Raw genomic sequence first — 24,494 nt, 5'->3', positions numbered from 1 at the left:
AGTTTGTTGTTAGTTATAGTTAGTTACCATTTTTATAAATATCTTGTCAGCGGCCACGGCTTCAGACATGCCTGGCTCCACAGGCTTTAAACGCTGCTCAAACTGCAAGGAGGCTATCCCGCTATCAGATGGCCACTCATACTGTATAAAGTGTTTGGGGGAGACCCACATTCCTCAAAAATGTGCCCACTGCAGAAAACTTAGCTCCAGGGCACAGAAGGACCAGGAGCTTAAACTGAAACCGCTCCTCCTCCAGAAATCCCTCGGAGCGGCTTCAGACCCAGGCGCTGATTCCGGCTCCGCTGCCCACCGCAGCCCCCCCGCCTCAAACAAACAAAAGAAATCTGATAAGAAAGGGCACTTTTTGTCAGCTTCAAAGAAAGCCCTGAGACACAAGCCCACCCCGGGCGGATCTACCGCTTCCCTGCCTGTGCTCCCCCACTTGAGCACATTTGACAAGCCGGGCTCCTCCGGCACTGCGCGAAAACCGCCTGAGGCTGCGGCGGCGGCGCAAAGCTCCGGTGCTGAGGCTTCAGGCTTTCAGCTGCCTGCCTCTCTTCTGGCACCGTTCGGCACCGCGACGGATGTGGTGCCGACATTACACACCCTGCCTGACCCCCTGCAGGCTGATGCTGCCCTCCCGGCACCGGCCACAGCACTGGCCCCCGTGGAACTGATTGGCAGTGAGCCAAGAACCAAAACCTCGGCTCAGAGGAATGTTCCCTCACTGCAACTTCCTCCTGCACAGCCTTAACCTCACGCAGGAGCCTCACCACTTCACTTCACTCAGGCAAGAGATCTGCTGGTGTCACCTATCCTGCAGTCTCCCCTGCTGAATGCCTGTTTCTCTTCGATGGCAGAGTCAGGGTTTGAACAGTCTTCCTCCAGTGAGGAGGAAACTGGACCACAGGGGGTGGTTTCTCCGTATCAACCCTCCCATCCCCAGACCCCAGTCAACAGAGGTTTTAGGAAAATTACCTCAGCCTATTCGCAGGATCCTGCCCCCTGGGGGGTGAACCCCTGGATGGCACCACCTATGCCCTACCCACCACCATAGCAATATTGGGCACCATGGGCATCATATCCTTGAGAACACACGCGCTACGCCACCTCAACCAGGCGCAATACCGGTCCAGCACCACCACCTGACGAACCTGACGATGACACCAGGCAGCACCGTCACACTTGCAGGATCAATCAAGTCCTGCTCCTATTCCAGTAGAGCCGGAAGTAACGCCTGAAGAAGCCTTACTTCCCCTTCCTCCAACACCGTCGGATGACTACGCAAAATTCCAAGATCTCTTTAAAAGAGTTGCCAGTGACTTGAGAATTAACTTGGAGGAAGTCCCTGAACAACAGCATGAGTTAACGGACATCCTACAGCCCTCTTCTTCCTCTAGGGTCGCATTACCAATCAACGTAGCCCTTTTAGAACCTGCTAAGTCCATCTGGCAGACTCCAGCTACATGCCTACCGACCTGTAAGCAAGTGGACCGGAAGTACTTCATCCCTTCTAAGGGCTCTGAATTCCTTTTTACCCATCCGGCACCAAACTCGTTAGTAGTAGACGCAGCGAACCAAAGGGCCAAACAACAGTATTCCCGCTCCACCCCAGCCAACAAGGAAAGTAAACGCTTGGACCTCTTTGGTCGTAAAGTATATGCATCCTCGATGCTGCAATTTCGTATAGCTAATTATACTGCAGTTCTTGCAAAATATGACCACAGAAACTATAATAAGTTCATGGACTTTATTGACAACATCCCAGAACAGAAAAAACAACAATAATTCACAGCTCTGGTTTCCGAGGGGCAAATCGTATCACATACCGCTCTTCAAGCGGCCCTTGATGTAGCCAACACTGCAGCCAGATCGACCGCCACAGCAGTGGTCATGCGCCGAGGTTCATGGCTCTCCTCCTCTTTCTTTCCTCGAGAGGTTCAGAGCACCATTGAAGATCTTCCCTTTGATGGTGAAAAGCTTTTTGCTTCTGCCACGAGCGACGTGCTTCACTCAATGAAGGACTCAAGGGCAACCCTCCAGTCCTTAGGTCTCCAGACACCTACGACCAGAAGACGGCAATATAGATACCAACCTTACCAACGTCCACGCTACCCCGCATTTACACAACACTCCCATAGACCACAGGAGCAACAACAACAATGCCAGAGACCAAGATTCCAGCGTTGTCGTCCCAATTCTGCGGGGGCGCCTCAACCCCCTCCAACTAATAGGCAGATTTGAAGCTTTGGTCGAGGGTTTAGAAAACAGCGTTCCCACTTCAGCCAGCACACATATCTTTGCACACCGCCTACGACCAATCTCCCACCAATGGCAAAACATTACCTCCGACAAGTTGGTTATAGAGGTGGTTACAATTGGATACGCCATCCCCTTCCTCTCCTTGACTCCCTCCCACCCACCCTCCCCATCCCTCTTCAGGGACCCCTCTCACGAGGGACTACTCCTCCAAGAAGTGCAACATCTCCTTCAACTGGGGGCAATAGAAATTGTGCCAGAACGACACAAAGGGAAGGGTTTTTACTCCCATTATTTCTTAACAGAAAAGAAAAATGGGGGATGGCGACCAATCCTCGACCTCAGGAGGCTCAACAAATTTGTCAAAAAGTAAAAGTTCAAGATGGTTACTCTCACCACCATAATCCCAACGCTGGAGCAGGGCGATTGGTTTTCAGCCCTCGACCTACAGGACACCTATTTTCATGTGACTATATCCCCGGCCCACAGACGCTTCCTACGTTTTACTCTTGGCTCAACACATTTTCAATACAGGGTTCTTCCCTTCGGACTGTACACGGCCCTCCGTGTCTTTTCCAAGATCCTAGCCATAGTCACTGCCTACCTCAGAAAACAAGGGGTCGTAATATTTCCTTACCTTGACGATTGCCTCCTCAAAGCCTCAACGTTCAACGAAACTCTCCGATCCACGCGGCTTACAGTCGATTGTTTATTTGCAGGCCTAGAGATAGGAAACAAAGACAAATCCACATTATGCCCCACCCAACATCTGGAGTTCATAGGGGCATACCTTGACTCCCGGACAGGATTGGCATCTCTTCCACCCGACCGCTTCAACTCCATAAGCCGACTGGCCACAAAAATTCGCAACTGTCCCCAGATGACTGCCTGAGACGGTCTACAAATACTAGGTCACATGGCCTCGTGCACTTTTGTCGTCTGAAATGCACGCCTCTATATGACGTGTTTCCAAGCGTGGTTGGCCACGGTTTACAGACCGAATGTGCACTCTCTAAACAAGACTTTTTCCATACCTTTCCGAGTCAAAGATTCTCTACTGTGGTGGACAGTTCACTCCAATCTCTGCTCTGGAGTCCCCTTTCTTCAGGAGGCTTCATCCCTCATACTGACTACCGATGCATCTCTGACAGGCTGGGGTGCACACATCTCACCACACAGTCCAGGGGCTATGGTCTTCAACCAAGACCTCTCTGCACATAAATGTCCTAGAACTTCGAGCCATTCGCAATGCGTGCCGTCACTTTCTTCCACTAATCAGGAATCACCATGTACGCATAATGACAGACAACATTGCATGCATGTTCTATGTAAACAGGCAGGGAGGAGCTCGATCCCACTCGCTTTGCACAGAGGCTATGAAGCTCTGGAATTGGTGCATTGCGAACAACATCCAGGTATCAGCTGCCTATCTTCCCGGAGTGATGAACACCACAGCGGACGAACTAAGCAGATGCTTTCCATGGGATCACGAATGGGAGATAGACGAGAAAACCATTCACAACCTATTCCGCATTTGGCTTCACCTCAAAGCCTGGTTCCTACATGATTCTCCCAAAGCGAACTAGATTGCTCTGAACAAGTTCAAAGAGTGCTCCTACATAGCAGAACACAATCTACTCGCACCACCTATCTACGAAAGTGGAACCGATTCACACATTGGTGTTCAGCTAAACAACTTTGTCCCACCTCGGTATCTCTCTCGCTCATACTTGATTATCTATTGGACCTTAAGCGATCCGGCCTTTCTTTCAGCTCCATCAGAGTCCATTTAGCTCCTATTACAACTTTTCATGACAAAATTGATGATACTTCTGTTTTTGCTTACCCAATCACCAAACATTTCCTCGAGGGACTCCAAGCCCTATACCCAGACAGTAAACCACCTACCACCCTGTGGGACCTTCATTTAGTACTATCTTGCCTAACTCAACAATCATTTGAACCCCTAGCCACGTGCTCCCTTTTACACCTTTCGATGAAAACAGCATTTTTAGTGGCAATTACCTCCGCCAGACGGGCGGGAGAAATAGCAGCTCTTATGGCAGACCCACCATATATGCTATTTTTCAAAGACAAGGTTACCCTCAGATTACACCCCAAATTTCTTCTTAAGGTGCATTCGTCATTCCACATTAATGAGCTGATACACCTACCAACCTTTTTTCCGAAACCACATGCGAACTCGTTCGAAGCTACAATGCATACATTAGATGTTCGCAGGGCCTTGTCCTTCTATTTGGATAGAACCAAACCTTTTAGAAACTCTTCTAGACTTTTTGTCTCCATTGCGGAGCGTTCCAAAGGTTCTCCTATTTCTACTCAGAGACTTTCAAACTGGATTTCTCAGTGCATCCAGTTGTGCTATCAGATGAAGAAGGTTGCACTTCCAGACAGCATCAGAACGCACTCCACTAGATCTCTGGCTGCCTCTGTAGTATTCTTACACAAAGTTCCCCTGGCTGATATCTGTAAAACAGCCACTTGGTCCTCTGAACACACATTTGTTAAACATTATGCCCTTACTCAAGGCCCCTTTTCTGACATACGTTTGGGCAGGGCCGTACTATCTACGGCATTCCTATCAGACCCCAAGTCCCTACCTCCTTGAGACACACTGCTTTTAAGTCACCTGGAGTGGAGCACCCACAGGGACATCTCTCTCTCTCGAAGAGGTTACTCACCCTGTGCAGTAACCGACGTTCTTCGCGATGAGTGTCCCTGTGGGTGCTCCACTACCCACCCTCCTCTCCTCTACTTCGGAGTTGGGGTAGCCTCCGTCGTAGAGAAGGAACTGTGGAGACTGGCCATGCATGCGTACTGTTAAGCTAGACTCACAGCGGGGCGCAGCCTCTGCGCATGCGTGGCCGGTATGAGTACTGCTGCAAAAATCTCCGAGCAAGGGCGCAGGGATGCACCAGCACCTGGAGTGGAGCACCCACAGGGACACTCATCTCGAAGAACATCAGTTACTGCACAGGGTGAGTAACCTCCTCTTTCTGGGGGACACCAGGAAGACTGGCATCCTCAAAGACAGTTAGTAGTTCCAACTAAGTATCGGGTAAAGCCCACGATCATCCTAGTGGCCATGCTGGGGTGAACAGGACCAAAGACCATTTGGGGAAGTCATTCCACTGGGAGGGAATGGGCAAGGACATTTCTACTTATGTCCAGTCTTGTGAGGTGTGCCAAAAAGTGGGAAAACCCCAAGACCAGGTCAAAGCACCTCTCCAGCCACTCCCCATAATCGAGGTCCCATTTCAGCGAGTACCTCTCTGGTCACTCGATTACAGACCTCAGAGTCGCAATACTCCAACAAAAAAACTTCAAAAACAGACTCCAACGAGTAACTGCAGAACTGGAATTAATTTGCAAACTGGACACCATTAAATTAGGCTTGAATTAAGACTGGGAGAGGATGGGTCATTACACAATGTAAAACCTATTTCCCCATGCTAATTTTTTCCCCTACTGTTATTCACACCTTCTTGTCAACTGTTGGAAATGGGCCATCCAGATTATCACTACAAAGGTTTTTTCCCCCCTCCTGCTGATAATAGCCCACCTTAACTGATTACCCTCATTATAGTTGGTATGGCAACACCCATTTTTTCATGTCCTCTGTGTGTATATATATCTTCCTACTGTATTTTCCACTGCATGCATCCGATGAAGTGGGTTTTAGCCACGAAAGCTTATACTCAAATAAATGTTAGTCTCTAAGGTGCCACAAGTACTTTTGTTCTTTTTGCTGATACAGGCTGACACAGCTACCACTCTGAAACCAGTCTAATCATTCTCTTGGATAGAAGCTGTATCATCCTGATAATGTAGCAATGTTGATTCTGAGTCTAATCAAGTGGTGGTTTAGCAGTGCTGTTTTCAGAAGTCAGAGTCCAGATCGACTCCTAGGCTCAACGTCCGAACATGCCGATATACGAGTCACTTTATTTCATTTCAGCCAGGATCGACGGGGGGGAGAGGCATGACAAGTGTTTTGGCCCCCCTTTTCTAGGGTCTCCCTAAAGAGCTAAGCAGGCAACCCTGCATAGGGCTGTTTGGAGGTCTCGGCAGCTGCCTCAAGCTCCAGATGCCCTGACAAAATCCTGCGACCCTCACATCCTGACCTTCACTGCGTACGCTGGGCAGCAGTATGGGATGTGCCTCGGGTCACTAGCAACGTCCCCCAAGGAGTCTCTACGTGTGGATTTGACTCTCTAACAGTGGCTAGAATGACCAGCATGCCCCCTGCTAGTGGCAAGCCATAGTTTGAAAGTGAATCTGCTTGTTTAAACGGGGAAACAGTTATCATTGTTACGGATCAGGTTAGTCTTGGTTGAAATAATTGCTTAGTTCTAAGTGACCACGTGTAATAATCAGGCTGTACGTGACAGAACACAGCCTGCTCCACTGCAGCACTGCCACGCTTCTGCCATCTGCTGGGGTGGCACAAAGCCACGCTAAAGCCTGATCCTGCAAATGCACCCCAGTGAATGTTCCTTAGCTCAGGAACCCCTTGAATTCTCTGAGGCCCTGAGACCCCACTGTGACGTTGCACTCTATATGATTTTATGAAAATATGCTGATGAGTGTGAATATAATGTAATGTGACAAAGTTCCTCCTCTACCTTGGTGGGCCCTGCACTTATTGGCCGATTTGCTCGCTTCACAGATTCACCCTGTGGGTCAGGAAACAGTCCAGAGACCTTCCCCTCTGGTAGAAGCTATAGTCCAGGTCAATTCCTCCTGTGTTTGATCAGGAGTTAGGAGGTATGGGGGGAACCCGGGCCCGCCCTCTACTCCGAGTTCCAGCCCAGGGCCCTGTGGACTGCAGCTGTCTATAGTGCCTCCTGGTACAGTTGCACGACACCTACAACTCCCTGGGCTACTTCCCCATGGCCTCCTCCAAACACCTTCCTTATTCTCACCACAGGACCTTCCTCCTGGTGTCTGATAACACTTGTACTCCTCAGTCCTCCAGCAGTACGCCTACTCACTCTCAGCTTCTTGCACATCTCTTGCTCCCAGTTCCTCACACACACTTCCTCTCCTCTGGCTCCCCCTGGCTCGACTGGAGTGAGCCCTTTTATAGCATCAGAGGCTCACTTAACTGCCTCACCTGACTCTTAGCAGGTTAATTGGAGTCAGGTGGTCTATTAGCCTGGAGCAGCCCCTGCTCTGGTCACTCAGGGAACAGAAAACTACTTATCCAGTGGCCAGAATATCTCCCTTCTGCTACTCTGCTGTTCCCAACTGGCCTGGGTCTATCACAGTAACTAAAATATGCTTCATGCGAAAGGTCTCTTGTAAGGTATCATTACAAAGCTTAGAATCTACTGAGTGTGGTCATCCTATTTGTATGAATGTATCATTCTTGTATCTGAAAATAGAAATATAAATCTGAGGCCTATTGTAATTATGCAAAGTGTCGGCCATTAATGTTGATTTGGGTTCTTGATGGCTCCCATTAACCAGGACAATTGACTGTAGATGGCTCTGTTTACTTGTAAGTCTTCCTGTATACCTGTGTGCTGGCAAGTGGGTAATGAAGTCTTACACTGACATGTGATCATGTCACCTGAACTAGAATCCATCTTTAACCTGGTGCTTTTCCATTGAGAAGGAGGGGGTGGGAACCCAGAGAGGGACAAAGGATTCCCGCCTTGTGCAAAATATATATAAATGGGTGGAACAGAACAAAAGGAACAGCCATCAAGAGGAATCCCCTAACTACCACCTGAGCTGGAACAAGGGCTGTACCAGGGGGAAAGGATTGTGCCCAGACTAGGAAGGTGTCCAGTCTGTGACAGAAGCTTATTGAAACATCTCTGAGGGTGAGACTTTATCTGTATTCGGTTTTCTTACTGTATTAGGCTTAGACTTGCATGTTTTATTTTATTTTGCTTGGTAATTCACTTTGTTCTGTCTGTTATTAATTGGAACCACTTAAATCCTACTTTCTGTATTTAATAAAATCACTTTTTACTTATTAATTAACCCAGCATATGTATTAATACTTGGGGGAGCAAACAGCTGTGCATATCTCTCTATCAGTGTTATAGAGGGTGAACAATTTATGAGTTTACCCTGTATAAGCTTTATACAGGGTAAAATGGATTTATTTGGGGGTTAGACCCCATTGGGAGTTGGGCATCTGAGTGTTAAAGACAGGAACACTTCTTAAGTTGCTTTCAGTTAAGTCTGCAGCTTTGGGGCAAGTAATTCAGACCCTGGGTCTGTGTTGGAGTAGACTGGCGTGTCTGGCTCTACAAAACAGGGTGCTGGGATCCCAAGCTGGCAGGGAAAGCAGGGGCAGAAGTAGGCTTAGCACACCAGTTGGTAGCCCTAAGGGGGTTTCTGTGATCCAACCCGTCACACCCGCCCTTTGGTGGTGGACTCCGGTACCACCACTGCTGCCATTTGGGACAGGAGCCTGGCCCATATGTCTCTCAGCTGACAGCAGCAAACTTGGGCCTGTTAATGCACCCAGGTGTTCCCGCCACAGACTGGCACTGCAGGGTTGTTGCAGTGAACACCCTTCTCCAGTGCCCTGTGCCCCATCAGCCTGCTGCTGTTCTTCTGGGGCACAAGAAAAAATGGAACCATGTGGGGAGTTATTTTTATTACTAGGGGAAATCTGGCAATTACAGTGCAAAGCCTCCAGGCCCAGAGTGCTCCAATGGGCAGGGCACAGCTGGCTCGTTAGCAAGACCAGCAGTTTGCTTTTTCCTGGAGCACCACAGGCAGCAAGCCACAAATTCCATTTACATAGTCACACCTGCAACGCTGCAAGGTTGCAGGTGTGCTGCGGGGGGATGGGATGGGTAACAATGTGGGGAAGGGGTTGGAGTGGGGGGCTGTAGTTGGGCATTGGAGGGGTGGGCGGGTAGGATTGGGTTTGAGAAGTGGGGGATTGGAGTGTGGAATTAGGGATGGTGGCAGTGGAGGGTGGGAATGGAGGCTGGGGGAAAGGACTGGGGCAGTGGGGGTTGGAAGTTGGAAGTACGAGTAGGGTTTGGGGTGGAGAAGCTAAATGGTGGGATTAGGGGATGGGGAGGGTGATGAGGGTGCTGGAGAGAGTGTTTACGGTCCAGGGAGGTGAACTGGGGTGGGCGGGTTGGAAATTTGGATTAGGGATGGGGTAAAGGAGGGTGGGGTTAGGGTTGGGAATGGGGACTGTGGGCATTGGGCAGTCGGAAGGTGGGATGAGGGTTTTGGGAAGGGGATTAGAGCAGGGGGATGGAGGGGACGATTTAGGGGCTCAGGAAGGGGATGTGGGACAGTGGGGTGGGAATAGGGTCTGGGGAGGGAGACTGGAGGGTGGCATTTGAGATTGAGGATTGGAGATGTGGGGAGTTTGAGGGGGATTAGGGTCTATAGAAGAAGTGCCGGCTCTAACTTTTTTGCTGCCCCAAGCAGCAAAAAAAAGCGCCGCCCCTCAAGCCCCCCCACAGAGCGCCATGCCCCCCCCAGCGCCGCGCCCCGCGCCGCCGGAGCCCCGCCGCCCCCCCTGCCGAGTGCCGGGCCACCAGAGCCCACCCCCTGCCGAGCGCCGCTGGAACCCCCCCAGCGCCGCGCCCCCGCCGTCTCCCCCGCCGAGCACCACGTCGCTGGAGCCCGCCCCCCCCGCGGAATGCCACGCCGCGCTCCCCCCGCTGCCCCTTACCAGGTGCCGCCCTAAGCATGTGCTTGGGTGCCTGGAGCCGGCCCTGTATAGAAGGGAATAATGGGCGGTGGGGGTTTAGTAGGTGGGATATGGGGTCTGGATTGGATGGTGGGTGTTGGGGGATAGGAAGGCTGGATTAGGATGGATGAGGGGGATGGAGTAGTGCGATTAGGTTGGGGGAAGGAGATTAGAAGCAGTGGGGGTTTTAAGGGTGGGACGAAGGTTGGAAAGGGATTTGGGGTGGCAGGGGGCTGGAGAGTGGCATGAGGGGCTGGGGGATTTGGCATAGTATGGTTTCTGTGGTGTGGGATTATTGTCTGGGGTGGAGATTAGGGGCTGTGGGATGGGGCAGTGGGGTTGCGGGCGAGAGTAGGGTATGAAGAGGGGAACTGGGTAGTTGGGGGGTTGGAAGTTGGTATTCGGGTGAGGGGTAGTAGATGAGATTAGGGCCTGGGGAGGGGGACTACAGCCAGTGTGTGGGGGGGTTAGTGAGTGGGGAGGGGTTGGGGAGGGGGTGGAAGGTAGATTGGGGCGGATGGGGGGGATTAGGGCTGGGGTGGAGGGGGAAGGGCGGCATTGGGGCTGGGGCGGTTTGGGGGCTTGTTCTCCCTACGCCCCCCGGGGTCCCTGTAACGCAGCCGTGGCCAGCGCCCGGCGCCCCCGCGTGGGTTCGCTGCGCTCCCGGAGCCCGGCCCCCCGCTTGAGTGGCAGCCGCGGGAGGCTGCGGCGCGCCCCGGTTCGGAGCCGCCTCCCCGGCAGGACGCGGCGCAGGTCAGCGGATCTCTCAGCCTCCGGCAGGACGCGGCCGCCGCAGCCCGTGCGCCCCTGGCCCTGCGCCCTCGCCGTGCGCCCCTGGCCCTGCGCCCCGAGCCCGGTAAGCGCCGCGCCCGCGGGTCCCGGCCCCCAGCGCGCCCCGCGCCCCCCGCCCGGCGCCCCGCAGCCCCAGCCCATATCTGGGCAAAATATTCGGCTGTCACCAAGCGGGACCGAGCGGCAGCGCAGCGGCTCTATAAATAGCGCCCGGCTGGCGCTGCTAGCGAGGCGTCGCTGCAGGGCCGGGCCGGGAACGGGGCACAGGGGCTGGAAGCCGAGGAGCTGCCCGGGAACCACAAGCGCGGTCGGGGTCCTGCCCTTCCCGCCCACCTGTCAGGGCTGCGCGGACCTGGGGGGTGTCCCGCTTTGCCAGGGGCGCGGGGACTGTAAGTGATGGGCCCCTGGGCAGTGCCAGACTGGAGCCCATGGCTGGGTCATCGATCCCAGTCCCATGCCTCCCCCAGATGCTTGAAAGGGGAGTAGGAGACTCCGTGCAGTTCTGGGCTAGCCTGGCCCAGGGAGAAGCTCCTCCGAGCCCCAAAGCAGGCGGTTAGAGCCTTTAACAAGCTCTGGTTATTGGTTTAACTTTTACCACTGAACTTTACCAGCAAGTGCTCAACGCTGTTCTGAACCCTGCTGAGCTCACGCCCCGCCCGACAGTTTATTTTCTATTTGTTTCACTTGGTATAACACGTTGGATCCTCAGCCCTGGCAAATGCCCTAAAGAATGAGCCTGGCAACAATTTAATGAGGCACAAGTTAAATTATACCCGCACTTCCAGAGAACCTGATAGCCACAGTGAAGAGGGACTTTCATGAACATTAGCATCGGTTCCAAATATCCATGAAACACACAGATCCCCAGCTCTGCCCTTCTTGTGCATGAGGTGCCTAGTTTATTTGTTCCGTTATTTCTGTAAAGCGCAGCTGTTCCCTGGACTTAATCTTTGCCGTTGATAAAATCGTCACTCCCAATTTTGATTCAGGGCTTGCTGCCTGTGGATAGTGTGATGTAGAATCCTATTCACATGACACATCCATTTTCTGCTTACAACTCTTCCACAGAACTTACCCAGGAATAGTATTTAGATCTACTTGATCAAAAAAATCAATCTGTTAAGATGATGTAATTTGCGAGCCTGTCCTTGTACTTTTGGTCATTGTCAGTGGTGTTTTGTTAGTAAATGGCTTGCAGAAAGAGGACTCTCCTTCATGTTTAGTGTGTTGAAAGTGTAGAGCACTTAGTGTAGATTGATGCCACTTCCCCTCCCACATCTTTGGGAATGTTAGGAGCCAGGTCCTAACACCCCACAAAGTAGTGCATTGTGATTTATTACCCATTATTTCTTGAGCACTTGTTTTGATCTGTGTCACAGTATTCATATCAAAGGCAATCTGAAATAATTTTTCAAGTAAGGTGTCATGAATCACTGTGTTGCAATCACCCTATTCTCTGCTTCTGCTAAATTTGTAATTCCTTCCCCAAAAGCAATTCTTTGTGATTTATCCTTTGTAAATCCATTGCTGGTTTATTGTCCATGATTTCATTCTCTTCCAAGCACTTGCAGATTTTTTAACTCAACCTGTATTTCATTATTATAGTTTGAATTCATGATTTAGCTTAATTAAATATTATAGGCCAGATTTTCTACTCATTACACCAGTTTTCTGTGGGTGCAATTCCCGTTATTTCATGGAGCTATGCTGGTATGGAACCAGTGTAACAGAATGGAGAATCGGGCCCTGTACTTAATTACTTACAAGCTATTTTAGTACAAAGAATTTTAATTTTAGCTCTGCAGTTCACCTGTAATTAGAATGTGTGCTGCTGCAATGCCATAATCCGTGTTACTTTTCAGCTAAGATCAGACATAGCAGCAGGTGTTTAAGGACCCCAGTAATTAATCTCTGAGGTGCATTCGCTTCAACAGTTTCTATCTATACACATGTATCTTATATACATATATTCCATTTTAATGAAATGTGTTCCAGTGGAATGTGCCAGTTTGACAGCCCCTCTCTTAATCCAGAGAACAGGCATGGCCATTCAGCATTAATGTGCTGGGCCAGATCCTCATCTGCTGTAGTGCCACTGATGTCGACTGGCTTGGAGCAACACCAAGTTACACCAGCTGAGGATCTGCCTCTTTACCTTTGCAGTTCACCCTATGGTGCAGTTCTAGTCTGAAAAGTGACATCACCTTAGTGTGTAAACTTGGGCCTGTGTATATTCAGATTCCTGTACACTTATGTTCCTGGCTAACAAAAGTTTTTATCCCTGTAACCCTTCTGCCAAGTGGTGTTGGCAGCAAGAAGAGCCAGGTTTAATAACTGGGGTGGGAGGGCTTAGCATTACAGAACAGAACCATCTTGAGCCCCCTCCCAGAAATCTGGGAAAACTAAACACCACCTCTGGGTGCTTCTAAAGCTACATCTACTCTAGAGGATGGGGTTCTGGTTCCCAGCTGGAACAGACATACTCTACTCCTGGGGGAATTCTACACCAACAAATTAAAAATTCTGCACACAATATCTTAAAATTCTGCAAAATTCTGAATATTTGTCAAAATCACACAATATAAGCACAATATAAGTTTCAATTATTTTGGCAATTTATTTCAAAATATCTGTCAACAAGTATGTCTGCAACAATACAGACAACAAAAAAAGATTCAGGAAGTGATTTTGATTAATATATTCCTTACTAGGCATATTAATACAGAACTCTGAATAATAACTGCAGCACCTCTCCAGCAGAATGCATTTTCTATGGGGGAGAAAAAATCTGCGGGGGACATGAATTCTGCATGTGTGTAGCGGCGCAGAATTCCCCCAGAAGTAATACTCGCGCTAGGTCTCATTGAGCAGCAAGGTCTACAGCAGGGGTCGGCAACCTTTCAGAAACGGGGGGGTCGAGTCTTTCATTTATTCACTCTAATTTAAGGTTTCGTGTGCCGGTAATACATTTAAACATTTTTTAGAAGGTCTCTCTCTCTGTCTATATTATATAACTAAACTATTGTTGTATGTAAAGTAAACAAGGTTTTCAAAATGTTTAAGAAGCTTCATTTAAAATTAAATTAAAATGCTGACCTTACGCCACCAGCCCGCTCAGTCCGCTGCCGGCCTGGGGTTCCGTTCACCTAGGCCGGCAGCGGGCGCTGAGTGGGACCGGCAGCCAGGACCCCGGCTGGCAAGGGGCCAGCAGCCAGAACCCCAGACCGGCAGTGGGCTGAGCGGCTCAGCCTGCTGCCGGTCTGGGGTCCCAGCCCTGCCCACATAGAGTGGGTACCTACCTTCTCCCTGTTTTAGCCCATTCTCTTCCTCTCTTTCTGCACTGAGCTGAGGGTGGGAGTGCACTGAGCACAGGGCTGGGGGTGAAGGAGCAGGTTGGGGTGTAGGGTCTGGTGTCTGACGCTCGGGGGAGGAATGCTGGGAGCGAGGATTCTGGATTCCTAGGTTTCCAGCTGGGCTCTAGTTGTTCGAGGGGGTGGGGGACAGACGGAGACTAGGGCTCCGGACTCCTGGGTTCTGCCCTCAGTGCCGGAGGGGAGCAGGGTCCAGTGACCTGGGGTGGTGAAAGAGGCACGACCCAGCTGTTCCCAGAGTCCAGCAGGCGGTGAGCCGCAGCCCCCGGGCTCGGGTTCGGGCTGTGGGACGCGGCCTGCCCCAATACAGAGACACCAGCCCCTTCCCGGAGCCCAGGAGTCCCAACTCCCACCCCGCTCCCTGCCCTGCCCTAGTACAGAGCCGAGCTCATCCCAGCACCAGGGCTCCAACCCCGGGGCAGCCTGCCTGAGTCCAGGGAGCGGGGCCAGCCATGCTCATGGCAGGCGGGCGCACGGCACAGCTGGGACCCAAGACTCTTCCCCACTTACAGGCCTCGTAGGCGCTGCGACTCCTGTGGGACTGGGTCCCTCTTCTTACCCCCGCCGGTGGTGCCGCTTCCCGGACACGCTAACCCGGAAACACAACCTCCCGCTGGAAGTGACAGAGGTCAGCAAAGCATGTGCAAATGCCGGCGGGAGGGGCGGAGAAGAGCGGGCTGGGCCGGATTTTTAATGGCATGCTGCTGCCTGCTGGGGTCCCGGCCGCCGGCCCCGCTCAGCCGGAAACAGGCTGAGCGGGGCCAGTGGTCGGGACTACGGCAGGCAGCAGTGTGCCATTAAAAATTGGCTCACGTGCCATCTTTGGCACGTGTGCCATAGGTTGCCTGGTCTACAGCATGGGCTAGCTGCCCCAAGAACAAACCCACCTGAATCTGATGCTTATGAACTCTGGGCAACTAGCCCATGCCACTGCTGCCTGTGCTACCATGGCTACACTACTGTTGTTGGCACACTAGCTCAGCTGAGAGCTAGCATGAGTGTATCTATGCGAGCTGGGAATCGCATCCTTAGTTTGCAGTGTAGATAGTGTAACTGTAGATTAAGAGGCAATACTGCCCCTTCACAGCACTGAGTCGTGTATAACAAGTGAGAACTTTTAGTAAGAGGAGAGGGAACACCTCAGGCCGCCTCAGTTCGCCTTATGGTAAGGCCAGCCCAGCACAACAGTGACCCAAAGTACCTCCTGCTTAGTGACTAAGGTTCCAGTTAGGATGACCCCTCTAAATTAAGGCACAATAAATAAATTAAAATAGGCATATTAAGTATAGGTCTGCTGCCCTTTCCTCATACAATAATGATAACATCATTTCATTACCCCTGCATGAAAGACTTAAGTGAATTTTAACCCCAAACAGCCAAATTGATCACTTTGGCAAAGCATGTGTGCAAATACGATCTGCTCCTGAGGTCTCTTCCCCCAGTTCCTCAATGGAAGGCAGGGGAGAGCTCAGTCAGACCTCTGCTCACACTCCTGTTAGAAGAGCAGACGAGCTGAGACACTTCTGGGGAGCTGGATCTGTTCTGGCCTATGCATCGTACAAGAGGAAAGGAAAGTACAACGTGAGTCAGTAGGAGCCCTTGGTTTGCATGCAGGGCTGGCAGTTAGGAAATTAACAATGGATCTAGAATAGCTAGCCTGCCTCTTTGGTTTCTTACCAGTCTTGGAGCCCAGTCCATCTGCAGTGTTCCCGTGGCATTCAGTGGGAGTTTCAAAGGGGCAGCAATGTCAGGATTGGTCTCACAACCTGACAGGGAATTTACTACAGTGAGAGTCACTCTCCCCATCTGAGCAGGGAGAAACCATAGAAATGTGAGCCCACGAGGCTTTCCCCAACTCCAGCCATTGGATCTCCTGGGGGTCTAATGTTTGCTACGTTTTCATCGAGACTGCCGAAAAGGCAGCCACAAGTGTGCCAAGAACCCAGAGCACCGACACACAAGAACTTCCGAGAACTACTTTGCAAAGCAAAATGTACTCTGGGGCCTACCTGCTGAGCTAGCCGTTATCAAAATACAACCCTGGCACCTTCCCAATGTAGCTATGATGCAATTAGCTCAGCCTGGGTGCAGATCAAACAAAATCTCTCTTCCTGAGCAGCCTTCTCCATCCCCACTGCCTCTGTGCTTGCCATATTTACACTCACCCGTGGGATCAGTTGGTTTTTGTAATTGGCGGGAGCTGAACTAGGAAGGTGCACAAAGACGGGCAGCAGCAGTGAGTGAATCAACAGCATAAATAAATAGGGGCAGAAGATGTGTGTCCACTCTTGAAATGTAAGGGATCAGACTCTGTCCTGACTTCCACCCTGTGTAATCCCATGAGCTCCTATATGGTCACACAAGGAAGCTTGGATAGGGCAGAATTTAGCTCTCTATTCTGCAAAGGATGCGTTATTTAGTGGTATTTTTGCAGTGAGTCTCTCTGTAGCTTTGTCTCAGCCTCCTGTGTGTTAGAGGCAGAAGTGTGGACTTAAATTATAATAATATATGGAGATATACCTATCTCATAGAGCTGGCAGGGACCCTGAGAGGTCATTGAGTCCAGCCCCCTGCTTTCACTAGCAGGACCAAGGACTGATTTTTGCCCTGTATTCCTAAGTGGCCCCCTCAAGGATTGAGCTCTCAACCCTGGCTTTAGCAGGCCAATGCTCAAACCACTGAGCTATCCCTCCTCCGCTTTGCTGGAGCAGAGAAGGGGTGTTTGGCACAGTCGCCAGGGTCCATATTTCTCACTTGTTAAAAAGGTACTTTCCTTTCTGACTAAGAGAACGAAATCAGCCAGAAAACAAATCAGCGCACACATGTCAGAAAGCAGCCCCGTAAAAGGACGGGTCTTAGATATTTATTCTTGCTCTCCAGACCAAAGACTTGACACTTGGTAATAGTAAAAAATATTCACATCTCAGTAAGCACGCTTCATTTAAAGCTAGTGCCTGAAATTAACTGCTCCACAGCCCGAGTGGGGAGCATGGTCTAGGGCACTGCTCATGGGACGAGGAGACAGAGAGCATAATTCTCCAGGGCCCTGCTCCTTGTATCGTTGTTAACACCTACGCAACGTGCATGTAAATGGTCCCGGATCAGAATGGCTGCATTTTACACCCATCAGCACAGGTGTAAGTGACAACACGAGATGCAAGGCAGGAAAGAAACATGATCAGAGAAGCCTATTTCTGAATGCTTACACCAGTGTAAACTCTCTAGATTTCCTCCTGATTCAAACCAGTGCCAATGAGATCAAGCAAGGATCCTCCTGAGTTCTAGATCTGCCACTGCCACTGATTTGCTGTAAGTCCTTGGGCAAGTCGCCTGGGCCCAAATTTTCAGAAGGATTCACTAAGAACCTGATCCAATGTCTGCTGGAGTCAATGGGTGTCTTTCCCTGCCTATGTCTTCAGTGGGTAATGGATCAGCCCCTAATTCTGGGCACTTCTGCTTGAGACACCGAGGTCCTGGTGTTCCCAAAATGTGGAGTGCTCACAACTCTAACAGAAGTCACTGGGATCTGTGAGAGATCAGGCTTCCTGGGATCCATGATCTAAGGGTCCAAAATTAGAACATTTAAGGCCCTAATCTCTCTGTCTCTTCAGTGTAACCCCCTGCCCCCTCAGTTTGTGCCTTAGATATAACCTGCCCCAGCCCATGCAATTAACACTACATGTAGTCACAGAATGTTTGGTTATCATTAACTTATAATGATTGGGCACCTACTGTGATTCCAGTGTATCTCTTGTTTATCTCGCAAATCATACTACGGGCCAAAGAAAAAGCAAAAATGTTTGCCACAGCTGCAAAGAGGGTGATTTATGTGAAGTTTATATAATTTAAAAATAATGGTTCTGATTTATGACTCAGCTTTTACTTCACTCCTGCAAAGGGATCATATAAACCAAAACACTGCACACGCCCATGAGGAATGGTCCTAGAGCTAGGGCAATCCAGAGCAAGCCTTGCACAACCCACTAGTGAAATTTAAAAACAAGGCTGAATTTAGAACGTAGAGCATTTTGCTGCACTTCTCTCTGAAAGTTGGCAGCTTGTCCTGTCATCATCGATGCTTTTACTTATAAGGACTTAATCAACTGGTGTCACATTAGGGAAAAAGCTCCCTTGTTTGCTTCTCCATCTGTAAACCTGGGAGATATTTTCCTATAGATTTTTGGCTTTTGTCAGGCAAGCATTTATTTGTATCCCTATATTTCCAATCTGGAGTTGTAGCTCACACTGCTCTGATCTGTTTACCCGTTGCTTTAGTATGTAATCAGTGATTGCCATGGCTCTGGCAATAATAATACCTAGCAGTTACCTAGCTCATCTCATCAGCACATTGCAAAATGCTTTACAAAGGTCAGAATCTTTATCCCCATTTTACAGACGGGGAAACTGAGGCATAGGGTGACCATGACAGCTCTCATTTGTCCTATGGATATCTGTGCTTCTCCTGGTTCATGTCATCTTCTTTACCACAGCAAACACTGAAATCTGCATGACAGCTCGGGTTGACAATAAGATTTATCAGAGGGACAGTTGTATGAGTACTTGATCTAGGCTAAGATCAGTCGTGATTGATCAATTACACAGGAACAGAAAGAAGCCTGCCAAGATGAGGTGTTTACAGTCTCAAGATCACAACTCTTTGTTTCCTCTTAGCACTTTTGTGTAACTAGAAACCAGATGACCTCTGAATGGTATATGTGCTGCTGTTCTGTAAGTGATGTACAGCGTGAGACCACCAGGGAGTGAAAATGAATGGGGCTGGTTACCAAGCATGAGACAAAATTGTCAGTACTATAATGACAGGTTTCAGAGTAGCAGCCGTGTTAGTCTGTATCCGCAAAAAGAACAGGAGTACTTGTGGCACCTTAGAGACTATAATGGAGCATCTTCAAGGGCTATAAATCATTCCTGGTTCTGAGGGTCGTTTTGTGTTTAAATTTGTATGACTATGTGCTCCTGTGTGTGATCAAAAACAATTCTTAAACACAAAACCAACCAAGGGATTTAAATGTAAAATAGCTGCGATTTCAAAGGCCCAAACGTCTGGGAATTCAGGGTTAGGGTTCCAATAACAGCCCGAGCTTAGCTACACTTCAGAATACATTGCAAAGACTGGAAATAAGGTGCAAATGTTTAACTGACAGTTTAATTAACCAGTGGAACAGCTCACACGAGGGCATGGGAGATTCTCCATCACTCTGAGTCATTAAATCTAGCTAGAGTCTCTTTATCAAAGAAATGCTCTAACTCAAACAGAAATGATCAATTTAATACAGGAATCGCTGAGTAAAATTCTCTTGTGTTTGTTATGTGAGAGGTCATTGGGGGAGGAGTATGGTTGAATTTCCTGACATTTGTGCATTTAGAGCCACATCCCTAGTATGGCACAAGCGTGGTTAATTCTTTTTGTGATTAAAACATGTGAGTGAAGTTAGCGGGATCCTCTCTGGATGCCCATGGGACCAGGTGCCGTTCGGGCAGACTCTGTCAGTGCCCTGGCTGGTGGCTCAGTGTGGGAGAGTAGCGGTGTACCAGGGACTGCAAAGAGGAGATTTGCAGAAGGTGAGTGACTTGCACTGTTGGGAAATCCGGCTGTGAAGGGCCGCACCTGGTTCTGGTGGAGAGTAGACGGACCAGCTCCTCTGGGCTTGTTCCACACTAACGAGGCAGACCTGTAAGGCTGGCTCTGCAAGGAGGGGGGTGCTTAGAAAGGGGAACCTACCTCAGAAAGGGGTGAAGAACAGGGTGAAGACTGCTCTACCTCAGGGATGGCTGACCACAGACTGGTCAGCCAGGCCTCACCACCGCAAAGCTGCATGGCCCAGTGGGAAAGCAGGATGTCCCAAGAGGAGGGGCTGGAGGTGGACCATGGACCCTAACTGAAGACAGTAGACCAGCTGATCAACGAAGCCCCCAGGGCTGGTCCCAGACAGACAGCTTAAGAGACAGGGCACCTTTGCCTTTCTTTTCTTTTTCTTTGACCCCCCTCACAAGGAGACTGAGGGAAAGGGACCTTTCTTGTCTTTGGTTGGAGAACCCTTTGTGTGCTACAAACAGGGAGGTCATTATAAATAACTAGAATTGGGGACTGTGGGGACACAGAGGTGCCCCAGCCCCACACAAGGCCCCTGCTGCGTGTCTCACCTTGGACACCCACAATACCCCATCACCTTCGCCAGTGTTGGCCATTTGCCTAGGGGTCGGAGAGGTGGTTTCCTGAGGGACAGGCTGTTGGCTCTCGCACGGGGCCATCTTGCTCCACTTAGGTGGTCTATCCCCAAACCAAACCTCGTACTTCCCTGTTATACTGCTAGTGCCCTGGGCATGTTCTCTGTGGTCATAAACACTGGCCCTTCACTTCCACTACGCTAGCAAATACTTCAGTTGGCCGGGAGAGACTTCAGCACACATTGCTCAGCCTCTGGGGATAGCAGCTCGGGTGCTCACACCTGTCCTGGGCAGTCACAGCTGCGAACTTTGCTCTGTGCGGCAGGCCTCAGATCACTCCCTCGCAGATGCTTTTGAGACCTGTAGGAGTCTGACACCGAACTCTGGGACATGCTTTCCAGCAGCAACGTCCCAGGCTGCTGTCTGCAATCAAACCCTTCGCCCGCCTTTGTCTCCCTCTCAGTGTGAGTGAGGTAAAGGTTAGATTGCTGCAGAGTCACTTGCTTTGCTGGTCTCTGTGTGGAGCCACATCCTTTTGTTACGGAGACAGGAACCACATCAGAGTTAAGGTTGCAACCAACGTAGGCATTGCCACCCTGGGTCAGTGCAGGCCGTCAGGCACACGAAGTGATTTCAAACCATGACGCGGATGTCAGCGTATCAAATGAGCTAATTCAGTCTGTTTCTCTTGAGTTATTCTACTTTCACAGTCATTAAAATAGGCACAGCACAAAACAGGACCCAGTCCTGAGACAAGCACAGTGCCCTCAGTTCATATTGACTCAGCACTTTCATAGAAACATAGAATCATAGAATATCAGGGTTGGACCTCAGGAGGTCATCTAGTCCAACCCCCTGCTCAAAGTAGGACCTAATCCCAACTAAATCATCCCAGCCAGGGCTTTGTCAAGCCTGACCTTAAAAACCTGTAAGGATGGAGATTCCACCACCTCCCCAGGTAACCCATTCCAGTGCTTCACCACCCTCCTACTGAAATAATGTTTCCTAATAGCCAACCTAGACCTCCCCCACTGCAACCTTGAGACCATTACTGCTTGTTCTGTCATCTGCCACCACTGAGAACAGCCTAGCTCCATCCTCTTTGGAACGCACCTTCAAGTAATTGAAGGCTGCTATCAAATCCCGCCTCAGTCTTTTCTTCTGCAGACTAAATATTCCCAGTTCCCTCAGCCTCTCCTCATAAGTCATGTGCTCCAGCCTCCTAATCATTTTTGTTGCCCTCCTCTGGACTCTCTCCAATTTGTCCACATCCTTCTTGTAGTGGGGGAAACAAAACTGGATGCAGTACTCCGGGTGTGGCCTCACCAATGCCGAATAGAGGGGAATAATCACTTCCCTCGATCTGCTGGCAATGCTCCTACTAATACAGCCCAATATGCCATTAGCCTTCTTGGCTACAAAGGCACACTGCTGACTCATATCCAGCTTCTGATCCACTGTAATCCCCAAGTCCTTTTCTGCAGAACTGCTGCTTAGCCAGTGGTCCCCAGCCATGGGATTCTTCCTTCCTAAGTGCAGGACTCTGCACTTGTCCTTGTTGAACCACATCAGATTTCTTTTGGCCCAATCCTCCAATTGTCTAGGTCCCTCTGAACCCTATCCCTACCCTCCAGTGTATCTACCTTTCCCCCTATTTTAGTGTCACCTGCAAACTTGCTGAGAGAGCAAATTCATCCCCTCATCAATAAAGATGTTGAACAAAACCGGCCCCAGGACTGACCCCTGGGGCACTCCGCTTGATATGGCTGCCAACTAGACATCGAGCTGTTGATCACTACCCGTTGAGCCCGACAATCTAGCCAGCTTTCTATCCACCTTAGAGTCCATTCATCCAATCCATAGTACTTTAACTTGCCGGCAAGAATACTGTGGGAGACTGTATCAAAAGCTTTGGTAAAGTCAAGATATATCACATCTGCCACTTTCTCCATATCCGCAGAGCCAGTTATGTCATCATAGAAGGCAATCAGGTTGGTCAGGCATGACTTGTCCTTGGTAAATCCATGTTGACTGTTCCTGATCACCTTCCTCTCCTCCAAGTGCTTCAAAATGGATTCCTTTGATACTTTGCAGGATTGGGCCCAGGGCCGCCCAGAGGATTCAGGGGCCTGGGGTCTTCCCCCGCCGCCGAATTGCCGCCGAAGACCCAGCACTTCAGCGGCAGATCCCGGGGCGGAAGGACCCCCCGCCGTCGAATTGCCGCCGAAGACCAGCAGCGGAAGCTCTGGGGGCCTGGGCCCCACGAGAGTTTTCCGGGGCCCCCGGAGCGAGTGAAGGACCTCACATCAGGGGCCCCGAAAACCCCCTGTGGGGGCCCCTGCGGGGCCTGGGGCAAATTGCCCCACTTGCCCACCCCCCCTGGGCGGCCCTGATTGGGTCCAGCCTGCCCCATTAGGACCATCCAAACTAGACATTAACATGAAAATAACAATGAGAATCTCCTCCCATTCAGTCACCCCCAAAGCCTATCCCTTTCTCTGAAACCCAGCAGAGAGGGTCTGCTTTGCAGCTGGCCCAGAAGGCTAACCAGTCTGGGGTTTCATTGATGACATCTTCATCATCTGGACCCATGGAAAAGAAGCCCTTGAGGAATTCCACCATGATTTCAATAATTTCCATCCCACCATCAACCTCAGCCTAGATCAATCCACACAAGCGGTCCATTTCCTGGACACTACTGTGCTAATAAGCGATGGTCACATAAATACCATCCTATACCGGAAACCTACTAACCGCTACACTTACCTACATGCCTCCAGCTTCCATCCAGGACGCACCACACGATCCATTGTCTACAGCCAAGCTCTAAGATATAACCGCATTTGCTCCAATCCCTCGGATAGAGACAAGCATCTACAAGATCTCTATCAAGCATTCTTAAAACTACAATACCCACCTGCTGAAGTGAAAAAACAGATTGACAGAGCCAGACAAGTACCTAGAAGTCACCTCCTACAAGACAGGCCCAACAAAGAAAATAACAGAACACCACTAGCTGTCACCTTCAGCCCCCAACTAAAACCTCTCCAGCGCATCATCAGAGATCTACAACCTATCCTGAAAGATGATCCTTTACTCTCACAGATCTTGGGAGACAGACCTGTCCTCGCTTACAGACAACCCCCCAACCTAAAGCAAATACTCACCAGCAACCACACATCACTGAACAAAACCACTAACCCAGGAACCTATCCTTGTAACAAAGCCCGATGCCAACTCTGTCCACATATCTATTCCAGTGACATCATCATAGGACCTAATCACATCAGCCATACCATCAGGGGCTCGTTCACCTGCACATCTACCAATGTGATATATGCCATCATGTGCCAGCAATGCCCCTCTGCCATGTACATTGGCCAAACCGGACAGTCTCTCCGCAAAAGAATTAATGGACACAAATCTGACATCAGGAATCATAATACTCAAAAACCAGTGGGAGAACACTTTAACCTGTCTGGTCATTCTATGACAGACCTGCGGGTGGCTATTTTACAACAGAAAAACTTCAAAAACAGACTCCAATGAGAGACTGCTGAGCTGGAATTTGATATGCAAACTAGATACAATCAACTCAGGATTGAATAAGGACTGGGAATGGCTGAGCCATTACAAACATTGAATCTATCTCCCCTTGTAAGTATTCTCACACTTCTTATCAAACTGTCTGTACTGGGCTAGCTTGATTATCACTTCAAAAGTTTTTTTTTTCTCTTACTTAATTGGCCTCTCTGAGTTGGTAAGACAACTCCCACCTGTTCATGCTCTCTGTATGTGTGTATATATAGCTCCTCAATATATGTTTCACTCTATATGCATCCGAAGAAGTGGGCTGTAGTCCACGAAAGCTTATGCTCTAATAAATTTGTTAGTCTCTAAGGTGCCACAAGTACTCCTGTTCTTTTTGCAGTCTGGGGTTGGGAACAAGGGCCCTGCATGAATGACAGACACCCTTCCACCCTCCCTGCTCAGCAGCACTGGCGTGGGTGAGAGATGTCTGAGCACTTTGACACTGCAAATCTACTTAAGCAACATTGGCAATCAGGAGTATTGGAATCCAAAGCTGTTCCGTTCATCCAAGTGCCAGATCCGGGAAATGCAAATACAATTGGTGCTTCCTTCTCCAGGCTCCCGGGTAATATTATTCCTGCCCTCAATATGCC

At 49.9% G+C, this 24,494-nt stretch overlaps 1 protein-coding gene and 1 long non-coding RNA gene across 8 annotated transcripts in view; one reads left to right on the top strand and one right to left on the bottom strand.

Moving 5' to 3' along the window:
* Positions 1–1,736: 1,736 nt before the first annotated feature.
* Positions 1,737–10,633, bottom strand: LOC101949696 (uncharacterized). Its single transcript, XR_254935.4, has 3 exons — positions 9,944–10,633; positions 2,897–2,980; positions 1,737–2,062 (listed from the first exon to the last, which is right to left on the bottom strand). It is a non-coding gene; the product is annotated as an uncharacterized LOC101949696 (long non-coding RNA).
* Positions 10,634–10,678: 45 nt separating this feature from the next.
* TMOD1 (tropomodulin 1) overlaps positions 10,679–24,494 on the top strand; it is a 108,685-nt gene continuing 94,869 nt past the window's right edge. For 5 of the 7 annotated variants that reach the window (XM_065549912.1, XM_065549911.1, XM_065549910.1 and 2 more), the window contains exon 1: positions 10,679–10,817. The gene's annotated coding sequence lies outside the window, so the exon portion shown is untranslated. Of the gene's footprint in view, positions 10,818–10,958; positions 11,143–24,494 lie in introns of those variants that run through there. The other 2 variants (XM_065549913.1, XM_065549908.1) reach the window with 2 other exon arrangements.

The sequence above is a fragment of the Chrysemys picta genome, chromosome 6 (genome assembly GCF_011386835.1).
Source record: "Chrysemys picta bellii isolate R12L10 chromosome 6, ASM1138683v2, whole genome shotgun sequence".
NCBI classification, from domain to species: domain Eukaryota; kingdom Metazoa; phylum Chordata; order Testudines; family Emydidae; genus Chrysemys; species Chrysemys picta.
The sequence above is the reverse complement of the archived record's forward strand: the minus strand, read 5'-3'. Positions and strand labels throughout refer to the sequence as shown.